At 51.8% G+C, this 11,779-nt stretch overlaps 1 long non-coding RNA gene across 2 annotated transcripts; it reads left to right on the top strand.

Moving 5' to 3' along the window:
- Positions 1-7,842: 7,842 nt before the first annotated feature.
- LOC132020727 (uncharacterized) lies at positions 7,843-11,431 on the top strand. Of its 2 annotated transcripts, XR_009405075.1 has the most exons (3): positions 9,097-10,165; positions 10,499-10,711; positions 10,977-11,431. It is a non-coding gene; the product is annotated as an uncharacterized LOC132020727 (long non-coding RNA). The 2 variants fall into 2 exon arrangements; XR_009405074.1 differs by lacking the exon at positions 10,499-10,711 and having other exon boundaries at positions 7,843-10,165.
- The last annotated feature ends 348 nt before the right edge of the window (positions 11,432-11,779 follow it).

Below are 11,779 nucleotides of genomic sequence, written 5' to 3'. Positions count from 1 at the left end.
TTGCAGCTTCTAGAGGGCAGGAACAGGTCTCCCATCTATGTAGGCAGCCCCAATCCTAGCACAGAGCAGATATTCAATGCCCAAGCCTTGACTGAATGAGTGAGCCATTCAGCCCAGCCAGCCTGCAGCAGCTGGAGTGGGTCTTAGATAAGGGCTTCCCCTGCCTGGGCCTCAGTTTCTCCCAGTGTTAAGTGAAGGGGCTGTAATAGCTTATCTCTAAGCTTCCCTCCAACCCGTTTGGTTGTTCTCCTTTGTTCCTTCCAAATTCTCTCCTCCTGCACCGCTTCTTTTCTCCCCAGTCCTCCCCTAAGCCCCTCTCTCCCCAGCAGCCCCGTTCTCTGTACTCCCTGTTCAGCACCCCCTAACCCCACCCTGTGCCAGCCAGTTTGCTCCTGTTTCCCCCTTCGCAGGTGTTTCTCTTTCTGCTTCTGGCCGTTCCTCCCCGCATGCCCCCCACCCCCAGTCTCACCCGGGCCCCCTCGCTGGAGCCTGTGGGTTTGGGTTTCCCACCCCGCCACTCACCGGACCTAGCGCGCGCCTCCACGTCCTTGGATGCCAGGGCGGGATCTGGGAGGAGGGGAGCGTTCCAGAGCAGCCCCAGGCCTGCCCAGGTCCCCCGCCCCACGGTGGTGCCGCAGCGCGCCCTCGCCCCTCGCTAATGCGATCTGGAGAGACCCCGGCGGGCGGCGGGCAGTCTGGGCCGAGCGTTCTGGGCGGCGCTGATGGATGGTCCCCTGACAGTAATCGCGGAATGAGGACGCGCTGGCGACGCTCTCGCCTGAGGCCCCCTGTTTGGCGAGCCCGGGAGTCCCTCCCTCCGTAGCGCTGCCCCCAGCACAGCCGGCTCTGGGGAAGCCTGAGGCCTCGGGGTCAAGACTGAGGTGGGGGCTTTCCCTGCCCTATCTCCCTCGGAGACCTCGGCTTCTGTTCTAGAATCATCCTTGGATCCTACACTGCAACTGTGATTCCGAACAAGCTACTCGCTCATATCCTTGAACCTCAGTTTCCCCTTCTGCATAATGGTAAATAATGTTCTATCCGCGGATGGAGAGTGTTAGCAGGGAAGGCGGAAATAACTGAGGGTTAATTATCCTCGCGCTCACCTTGAGATTGATTTTATTTATAGTTCACAGTGCTCGGAATAATCCGGGCCAAGGTACCAAGCTGAATGACAGCTGGGTGTCTATCCAGATACATAATATATGTTTCCGCATGGATGCGTGTCATAATGTTTTGGGGTGTCTAAGAAATATATCTGAATGTGAGAGATGGCAATGTTAGCCTTGCTTAGTCCTCTTTAAAGAGAGTCACCAGGGAGGTGACTTCCTCCAGCAGGACTCCTCCTCCGTCCTACTGAGGCCCGCCCAGCCGCCTAAGCCTCATTCCCCATCTGGTCTTGGGATCCCCTTCAATCCCGGGCTAGCCTGACTCAGGGTTGTGAGGAGAGGATCCTTCTTGGGGAAATGTTCTTGAACAATTTCCCAACCCCCTTCAATCCCGGGCTAGCCTGATTCAGGGTTGTGAGGAGAGGATCCTTCTTGGGGAAATGTTCTTGAACAATTTCCCAACCCCCTCACACTATGTGTCTCCTTCCAGGGGACACATAGTTCTAAGGCTCCTCTAGTCCTCTTCTGCCCCAAGGGAACCCCTTTGGGCGCTGGCCTTGCTAGGATCCAGAAGCAATTACCATTCTGAGAGCACACCCAGACGCCTCCTCACTCCCTTTTAACCTTTCTCTCTCGTCAGAGGCCAAATTGAGTTAGTCCTGAGTTTTGATTTAATTCCCCAAATGGAGTCATAATCTGTTTAGTGTCCTTTTTCCCAAGTCCTGGGTACCAAAATGTGGGGGTGGGGGAAGGGGGAGTTAATGAGAGAGTTGCTCTGTGGCCTGTGGAGAACCCTCACACACACTTAGCCTCCCAACACCACCAAAGGCTGGGAGCCACCACCATGGCCCTGGGAGTCACTGGTGGTGTAATGGTGATGGTGATGACGATGGCAGGATGACGGGGATGCTGACTAATGTTTACTGGGCGCCTACCGTGTGCCAGTACTGAGCCAGGCCCTGTACGTGCATTTCTCACTGTGACCTTCCAGGTAAGTACCCTGAATATTTCCAATTTACAGATGTAGAAACTGAGACTTCAGTTAATTGAAGTAGCTTATGCTGCATCTACAGCTAGATGGGAAATGGCAGAGCCCAACCAGAAGACTACACGGCGTGTGCTCTTCAGCACTTAGCCCCTGGGAAGATACTGAGAGGTTTCACAGGTCCCAGCCCCACATGTGCATAACACAACAATAAATGGTGATAATAATATACTCCTTTCAGAGGGCTCTTCTGAATGAGATAGGCGTTTGTCATATTCACAGTAGCGTCCCATTGCTTAGGTGCCCTAAACACGGGTGGAACAGGGCAAGGGAAGGGTTACAAGGCAATGGGGAGACTATTTATTACAAATTGTTCCCACTGATAATAATAGTTAGCGTGCACGGGAGAATGTGCTGGCACAGGCAACCCTACAAGGAAAAGATGGCCATGCCTATTTCACAGATGAGGAAACTGAGTTTCAGAAAATTAAATAAATTTGTCTTAAGCCAACCAGTTAATAAATGGCAGAACAGCACTTATATTCAAACAGTGGGCCCTTGGAGTCCAAAGTCTGTTGCTCCCAGTGGCCCTGGGGTCACCAGAGCCTGGCCTCTCCTGGGGGAGGTCAGGACTGAGGCCAACAGGCCCACATCACACCCTCAACCACCTGGGACCCAATTTTCTCCAGGTGAGCAATGTTTCCTTAAAGGAACAGGAGGAAAGTAAATAAAGCAGCAGCTGAGACAGTCTCTCCCTCCCCAAAGCCTATGTGGGCCTCCCTTCCCTCCCTCTCCTCACTCCCCTGTTTCTTCTGTGCTCAAGTTTGTGGCCATTAAATAGAAGAGGAGAAAGTTTGAACCAGGCATGAAATATTTATCAGTTAATTACAATATGCAGATTCTGTTTCTGGGGGTGATTTATCTTTTTGGAAATATAGGAAAAGATCCAGGAAACTTGTATCCTAATTGCTTGGCCTATTATTGTAGCAACCAGGTAGAAATTCCATTTACTATGTAACTACAAATTTCCCTACCAGCTGCCTTGGCCGCTGTCACTGGTGGTCTGGGACCATACGCTGTTCTGAAGAGAAAGGGGCCCCTGAGAGGTCCTGTCCAATTCCCTATTTCCTCTTGGGGTGGCCCCTTTCCAAATCCTAGCAATGGTAAGAAGTGGAAAAGATGAGTCTCTAAAATTCTGAGGGGTCCAGAGAAGCCCATCCTAAATGACACTCTCCCCCAGTGAAGCCAGGTAGGCAAGGGCTGAGGAAGTGCCCACAACACAAAGCAGTTCCAGGCCTTGCATCCTTCCCTTCCTGCTCTCTGCTGATGCACAAAGCAAGGGCGAAGTAGTGGCCTCTCACCTCCATATCACCTCCTCCGGCCCGTATTTCAACTTCAGGCTCCCCTGAGTTTTTACAAGTCAGATGCCTGAGCACCACTCCAGACCAACCAAATTAGGACTTCTGGAGGTAGAATCCAGGCATCAGTGTTTTTTTTTTTTCAAGCTCTTCAGAGGGTTCCAATGTGCAGCAAAAGATGAGACACCCCCCTCAAGGGCTAACAGAAGATGGCTGCCTGGGGAAGGGGCCCTGCTTATCTGCAAGGCTATGTAACTTTTATCCCTCCCTTTCAGGTGGTGGAGGGGCCAATTCCTTCACTTTTATTGGAAACTGAAGAGCATCCTTTATTCTCCTTTACAAGAAGCCTCTAATATTAATAGCTACCATTTATCAAGCCCCTGCTGAATGCTCGGATCTATGCAAATAAAATTTAATCTGATCTACACAACAACTCTATAAGGTCAGTCGGTATGTCCATTTTATGGATGGCTCAGAGAGGTTAAGTAATCTGCTTAAGGTTGTACGGACTAGCAGGTGACAGATCCTGGGATTTGAATCCCAAGCCTGTGGTTTTAACCACTGGGCTACTCGGCCTCTCAGCTTCTCCAGGCTGGAAGGGAAGTGCTCAGATGGGAAGGGCCTAAGGAAGTTCTTGGGCAGGGGAAGGACAAGAGAAATAAGGAGAAGGACACATGTGGATGGAACAGGGAGGAAAGAGAATGGTGGGTGGGAGAGACGGGGGAGGGATGTGGGGATGCCATGAGCTACCGGGAGGAGGGTGTGGGGAGGGAATGGGCAGTGGCAGGGGCAAAAGCTGGGGAATGGGGTTCAAGAGTGGGAGCTGGCAGTCAGAAGGTTGGGGAAGGTGAGCAGTGCCCACCAAGGACTGGGTAGCTGGAGAGGGGGAGGGACCTTGCGTCGGAGGAGGGGTCTTTGTGAGGCACTCCACAGTGAGGAAAGCCCGCCATGAATACTAAGGGCAAGAAGAAGAGAAAGGGCCAGAGGGGGCTGGGTGATGTTTAGCTGCTGGGGTGATTAATGGGGGTGAACGGAGGGTGAAACTCAAACCCTTCGAACGGAGATGGTGGGGAATGGTTGTCCAAGAACAACAGCTTACTGTTTCATGGAGAAAGCCAATGTCCAGAGGAGGGGCGGGTGGGGAGGTCACTAGGCACAGTTGCTCCTTCCCTTTTTCCCAAGGTCTCTTTATTTGCCATCAAACAGTAAATTAAAATATGCTCGCCAACTCCAGGGGACTCTCTAGATGGGCTTCCTACCTGCCTTCTGGCTTGTGGGAGCACAAGGGTGCTGGAGTGACTGGAGGAGGGTGCAGAGGTTTGGGATGGCAGCTGAGAAGTCTCCATGGACTGCGCCACTGGGACAGGAAGTGGCCATGTGCTGGCGGGGCCAATGGTTCCCTCTGGACCAGACAGGCACTGAGAGAAGCATGGGAGTTGGGTCCCCAAATGTCCTATGAAAGGTGGCGGTGTTCCTAGAGCAAAATTCTTAGAGTGGAAAAAAAAAAAATTCTTAGAGTGGTCCTGGCCTCAGGGAGGGGGGAAGGGCTTTATTTCCATGAGGCAGAGTTGCGGGAAGTGGGGAGAGGGCCCTGGACTGGGGTGTTGATCTGGGTTTGAGGAATAGTAGGGGAAGTAAGAGGTTTGAACCCTGTCCCTCGGTTTTCTACTTCTGTCTCTCTAGATGCAGCTGTGGGAGCTGACCCTGGTCAGGTCCCCATCAGCATTTTCAGAGGGCAGGGAAGGAGGGAAGAGGGGATGAAGAGAATGTCTCAGTGCAGAGGGAGGTGAGCTGCAGGCAGGGATTCAGATGGAAATTATCTCACAGGATACAATTTTCTCCCTCTCTACGCCCTTACAGATGTGAAACAACTGGCAGATCCCATTTCCCCGCCCCCAAATATCCCAGAGTGTGGTATATCTCGAAGGGGAGTGGGGTGGGGCGAAAGGGAGGTCATGTACTGGGGTGGGGGGTCTCCAGAGGGCTGAGGGAGACCAGCATCTCCTACGGCAGGGGAAGGCAGAGGGCCCACCCCTGATGCCACATCACTTGGGTTCTTGCCCCTGGGAGTCCTGCCAAGAGGCCTGAACTGCTGTCTCCTCCCAGACTTGGCCAAGCTGCTTCCCTGGCTGGAGTCTCATCAGCAGTCCTCACTCTACCTTTCTAGGAGCCAAGCCTGCAAAGCACTTTGAACTCTGGCATTAGTGGGAGGAGGTTTATTGAGTGAAGATACTCTGTGGGGGTACAGCATGACCTGACCAGTAGTGAGGCCACCCTTCCACATAGGGGCCGAGTTCAAGGGCTGCTTTCCAGGCCTCAGTTTGCTTTTTCTGAGGGCAGGGGCTAACAGAGGCTACCCCGTGCTTCACAGAGGAGAAGGAAATAAATGAGCCCACTAGAGAGCAATGGTCACAATCAACAGTCTTAATTATGAATTAATAATTCATAATTACCCCAGACTTGCAGATAAGCACAAGCCCGCTGAAATTATTTCCCAGGGAGGAATTCAGCTAGAAGGGGTGGGAAGGGGACTTCATTGCAGCTATTACTTCTAGAGGCCCTTAAGTTCATTCTTCTGCTTCCCAACCAGAACATGGAAGAGATTCATTAGTGTACTTGGCTGATTCCTTCGAACAGCTAACCCGCACACAGGGTTCTACACACAGGCCCACACTTCTCCTCTGTTCTTCCTGAGGCCAGAGGGTCATCCCTGCCAAAGAGACCTCAGGACCTGGACTCTGGGTTTCTGGGGTCTTTGTTCCCTTCTGCCTGCTCAGCAGGGGGCCCCGTGGGAGGAGCTGGCACTGGGTGTCAGGGAGAGATGGGTGTCCCATCTTTCTGGTTCTTCTCCTTCTCCTTCCTCCATTCTTACAGGGATTGTCTAGGAGCCCTCATAGTGGTGGAAGGCCTTCCAACTCTAGGGGGGAAGGGAAACAGGGAGCACCGCTTCTAGTGGGGATGCCATTGGCTCAAGAATCTGGATTTGAGGGGCTGACTCTAACTTCCTGAGAAGACCTGTACATGGCATCAGTCTTGGTGGTGGGGTCTAAACAGGGCTGAGCAGGCATGCCCATCACCAGACCCAGCTCTTTGTTGCTCTCCTCCCCAATGCCCACAAGCCCAAATTTCCACCTCAGTGGGATTTTTAAATATCTTAAAGGAACCTCAAAGAGCCACTCAGAGCTTCACAGCTCCAGGAGATCTCCTTTCTTTCGCTCAGGGAGAGATTCTTTTTCTTCCAAATACTTAATGTTGTAGACCACAAAGGGGCCTTATCTTCTGGCCACCGGGAGATCTTTGACCACCATCTCTGCTGTGGAACCACTTTCTTCGAAATACTAGAAGGAAGAAGGAGCAAGCGGCCAGTGGCCCAGGGGATCTAGCATTAGAAAGAGCTTCCAGTCCCAATTCTATGGCTTTCCCATCAGCCTTAGCAATTGCATCAAATCTGCATGTCAGGCGACAACTCAGGATGAAGGGCGTTGACAGTTGGGACTTAACCGCACTCTCTTCCAAACCTGTAGGTACCCGGGGGCGCACTTGAAAGCCTGCTACCAGGCTAGGGAGGGGGTCAGGGCAGCATTGCTGGTGGGCATCTACTCCCATGAACACATATCCACCCTTTCCTCCAAGCTCCTTCCCTGGCCCCACTTTTGCTCTCAAGAGGAGGACCAGTTAGCTGTGATCCAAATTATCCAGATAACTAACTGTGGAAGCACGGCTTGCGTTTTTCAGAATGCCACTCCTTTGACCTCCAGAGCTCATGAAATCCCTTCCCTAGCCTCTCCTATTCTCTACTTGGCTCCCCAACATACTCCCAAATCCTAGCTACGAAAAAATCCTAAATGTAGGGGGGACAAACTTTCCTGATCTACCATTTGCCTCCACCTGCAACTTCTGTCCCCTCCCCCCCCAAATTTTCTCTCTTCTGAGTCTCCGCTCTTAGCTTCTTAAAAAAAAAAAAAAAAAAAAAAAAAAAATCCGAAGAAGAAGGAATTTTCAATAGTCCCACTTGTCAAGCGAAGACCATCTTTTAACCTTCAACAGCAGCGAAAGCCGTGTGAACTCTCGGTGAACCAAGATTGAAGTCATAAATCACGCGTACAAAGGCGGCTGCGGAGGCTGGCGCGGGCTGCTGCACCTTTAACGCTTTCTGGGGCTGACAGGCGGCGGCCCAGCTAAAGTTCACAGTGCCCGGGGAGGGCCCGCCCCCGCTTCCCCTCCCCCGGCCCCCTGGCCCCCGCCCCCGGCCCGCCCGGCCCTGGCCCGCGCTACCCTCGCCCGGAGGCCCCGAGCTGCTCTCGCGCAGGCGGGGTTGGGGGGGGGGGCGTGCTCTCTCCCGCCGCCCGCACTCGGCTCTGCAGCTCCAGCCCCGCACCCCCTCCCCGCCCGGCTTGCTGTATTTAAATAGGCAACGGGATGCACATGGACACAATAATTTAGCTTGTCTCCGGCATTTTCTACAGGACCCCAAGAGATGGACCTTCCACTCTCCCTTTTCTCTTTAGAACTGGCATCTTTCATCTCTGTCTGTACGGGCCCAATTATACAGATCCTTAGGGTTCCAGTAGGATCTGAGTCGCTGGAACCCGGAACACCTGGCTGGAACATGCCATATAATTAGGATTTTCTTTTCCTTTTCCTTTTAACCTTTTCTTTCTTTTCCTTTTCTCCCCCTTTCTCTTAAAAACAAAAATCTTTTGTCTTAAATGTTATGTATTTGTGTATTTATCAGAGGGCTAGAATGAACCTCCTCGACCGGCGGGATAGGGAGGGTGGAAAAAAGGCCCAGCTTTTAGCCCTCTGCAGAAGTCTCCAGGCTTTCCGCGCCCATCGGCCTCGCTTCCTTTCCTTGGCCTTCGGGATCCTCCTCCTCGGATCGTTTGTATTTTTTTTCCTCCCCCCGTCGTCTCCTCTTTGGCTTAATTAAAGTTTAGCGACTCCGCTTGCCTTTTCTCTCCTTTTTATTCGAAAGCGGAAACCAGACGGCCCAAGCGACCCCAGCACAGTCCCGTCCTGCCGCCAGCGAGGCCTTCCCCCTCGCCCGCCTCCCTCCGCCGCCGGCCTCCGGGACCCGTCTCCCGGCACCATCCCGCAGGTGTGCGGCCTCTGGCGGGGGTTGGGGGGGATCTGAAGGACCCCGGCGGAGGTAGAGGTGTCTCCTCTTCCCCCAAACCCATCCTCAGACTTGCTCCAGAAAGTTTGGAGGGTGGGTACACCCTGACTCAGGCAACCCGCTCCCCCAAACCCATGGCTGACTAATATGATATGACAAAAGCCGGTGATGGATTTGGTATATGTTAATTCACAATGCCCTTTCCTCCAGAATTTAACTATAAGTTAATACACACCGGAAACCACGCGCATACACGCTCGTTAATGGGCTTAGGTATTAGCGAGCCCTAACGATGCATACAAATGTGTTCTGCGCTCTGTAGGCCCCTCAAGATTTATGGGCCTTGAGCTCTCTGAAGCTGTAAACAAGGAGAAAAAAAAGAGAAAGGAGAGAGAGACTGGGGGAAAGAGACAGAGGCCTGACTCACCCCTCCAGATTGTGGGAGAGAAGGGATCTTTGCAAGTGGGTTCCTAAGTCTTTTGCTTTCCTTACAAGCTCGGGGTGTGTGGTTTGGGGCATTGGGCTGGGGCTGGGGTGGGGGTTGCGCCTGGACGCTGGTGTGCGTGGGCAGTGTGCCGTTTGCGAGCTGGATTGGGGGAAAAGCTTCCTATGAACTGCTGTGCGGGGGCCGCATCTAGCAGGCACCCGTGGGCAAGTATCTGCGGGTGTGCACACTGTGCTAGGTGTGCGTGTGTGTGTGTGCGTGTGTGCACGCGCGCGCCTGTGTGCCTGTGTGACAAGCAGGCCTCCCTCTGGGCCTGGTGGCTGTCCCCTGAACCCTGCGAACAAATCTCTAACAACAATCATAATAACAATAAATAATAAATAACAATAAAACGGTAGTTAACAGTCCCTCCCTAGCAGGATAACAATAAAATGCAAGAGGAGATATTTTGAGGAGGGGCCGGGGAAGGAGTCGGGATCACAGCATCCGAGGGGAAGACAAGGGAGGAAGGAAGGAAGTTAGCTTCTTCCTAAGCCCTTGGAGGGCTGGATTTAGGAACCCCCTCTCCAGACAAGGTCCTCCGGCCGAGGAGGAGAGGGAGAGCCCCCGGAGGCCGCTCTTTCCTGCTTCGTTTTCTCCGGCTTTTGCTTTGTGCGATCGGGGGAGGGATCCCACATTATGGGGGTGAATTGTGGCTTTGGGGAGCCTCTGGAGCCCTTGTTTTAAAGAGGAGGGCAAGCAAAGAGGGTCACGGTGAGGGGGAGGATGGGGGGGGGGCAGATGAGCCGATGGCCAGAACCAGGGTCCTAAACACTCGGGCAACAGAAGTGCCCGGGGAGGACGTGCCGCCGGGTATGGACGGAAGCAGAAAAACACTTATGGCCGCCCGAGAGAGGGGAGAGCAGGGCCGGGGTTTCCGGTAGGCCCAGGGAAAGTTCCCTTTCTAGGGGCTTTTCAAACCACACAAACAAAAACAACAACAACAACAAAAAAAAAAAAAAAAAAAAAAAGAAGAAGAAGAAGAAGGAGGAGGAGGAGGAGGAAGGATTTGAGGCGCGCTGAATTTTCCTTCGCGGGCTTGGAGCGAGCGGATTGCCATAAAGGAAGCGAAGACCACGATCCCGGATTCTTCCACGTCCACCTCATTTTCTCCAGGTACAATTTTCTGATAATCGTATTAATGTATTTATTGTGGCTGGGGTGAGGGAGAGGCAGATGCGTAGGGATAGGACACTCGCCAAAGAGAAAGCCTCCCCACAGTTTCGGGTCTAACGAAATACCCCCCTTTAAAAACAATTGTACTGAAAGAAAAAGAAAAAAGAAAGGAAAGAAAGAAAGAAATCCAAGAATAAATATAAAAACACAAATTAGCCAACTTTTTAACAGGAAAAGAAAAGAGGGGGGGAATGACCATAACCAACAAGCGTGAGAACTTTTAAAAGATTTAAGTCACGAACCTTTTCAGAGGTTTTGATTCTTTTTCAACAGCCGGTGACCCATCTGGTCTGAAAGGGACGGAGACCTACACTTTCCACTGAGTCACTTCTTTAAGACCGGAGCACACACAAAGATTCAAAAGGGAACCCGGGGCGGCCTTGCATTTGAACACCACACGAGGAGGGGGAACACTGTGATAACCAGTTGGACAAAATACTAATAAAATGAAACACACCCGGGTCGCAGCACTTGAGCGAGCGCAGGGTGAGCGGACATAGCCCAGATCCTGGGTTCCAGGCGGCCGCCGGTGCGAGGCGGCTGCCCTGGGCGATGAGGTGCCAGAGAGGCCGGGGCTAAATCTCGGCCTCCCCAGCCCGCCCACCCGCAGTCCCCTTCTCCCGGGCCGGCCTCCGTGCCCCTCTTGCCCTTGCCACACTCAGATGCCTGGTCGGGCTTCCCTGGTGCAAGGATTGGGGGCCTAAGAAGGGACAAAGTGACTCAAGCCAGACTCTCCATTTTTCTCCCTTAGGCCTCTCCATTTGCCGGATCTCTCAACCACCGGGAGACTAACACAATGGGGGCTCCTGGACTGCCCCCCAGCCACTCCTGGATGGTTTCCCAAAGCCTAGCTACCTCCAACCCTCCTTGTGTGTTGGGGTAGGGAATAGCTGTACCCAGACACCTCTGCACCCTGTCATATGTAAAGCGTGCTCACTTGAAGAATATCTTGAAGAAGAAGGAGAAGAAGGAGGAGGAGAAGGCAGGCCAGCTTAGAGCTGTGTTTACTTCTAGTTCTACTGATCCGTTCTCATCTGGAGACTTTATTTATAACCCCCACTATAACTCTCTCTGTTTGGAGGCACTGGTGGTTCTATTGACAGACTGATGTCTAGAAAATATTGCTCTATCTCTAACCATCCCTAAATGTGCTGTGCTTGTATTTACAGATTTATGCTGGAGGAAAATATAATTATTTCCATTGTATTTGTGCATATACAATAGTTACAGAAGCAGATTTATATATGAGGAGATATACGACTCTCTTATAGCCATCCAGTTTTATGGACATTTGATATCCTGACAGATTTATATCTCTGAGCAGCTATATAGATAAATGTATATGGTTGGAATTATGGATCAGGAGATATATACTTATTGATTGTGATATAGAGTAGTTAGAACATTCACTCAGAGCCATATATGGATATGGAGATAGTTCTATATTATTATCACTATATATAGGCATATCTATTTATAACTACATAGTTATAAAAATAGACATAAGTAATTACAGTCCTATATGTACATGCTGCTATCTCTCTGTAGAGTTAT

Source organism: Mustela nigripes, chromosome 6 (genome assembly GCF_022355385.1).
Source record: "Mustela nigripes isolate SB6536 chromosome 6, MUSNIG.SB6536, whole genome shotgun sequence".
Classification (NCBI taxonomy): Eukaryota; Metazoa; Chordata; class Mammalia; order Carnivora; family Mustelidae; genus Mustela; species Mustela nigripes.
Note: the sequence above shows the minus strand (reverse complement) of the source record. Positions and strands in the feature narration are given on the sequence as shown.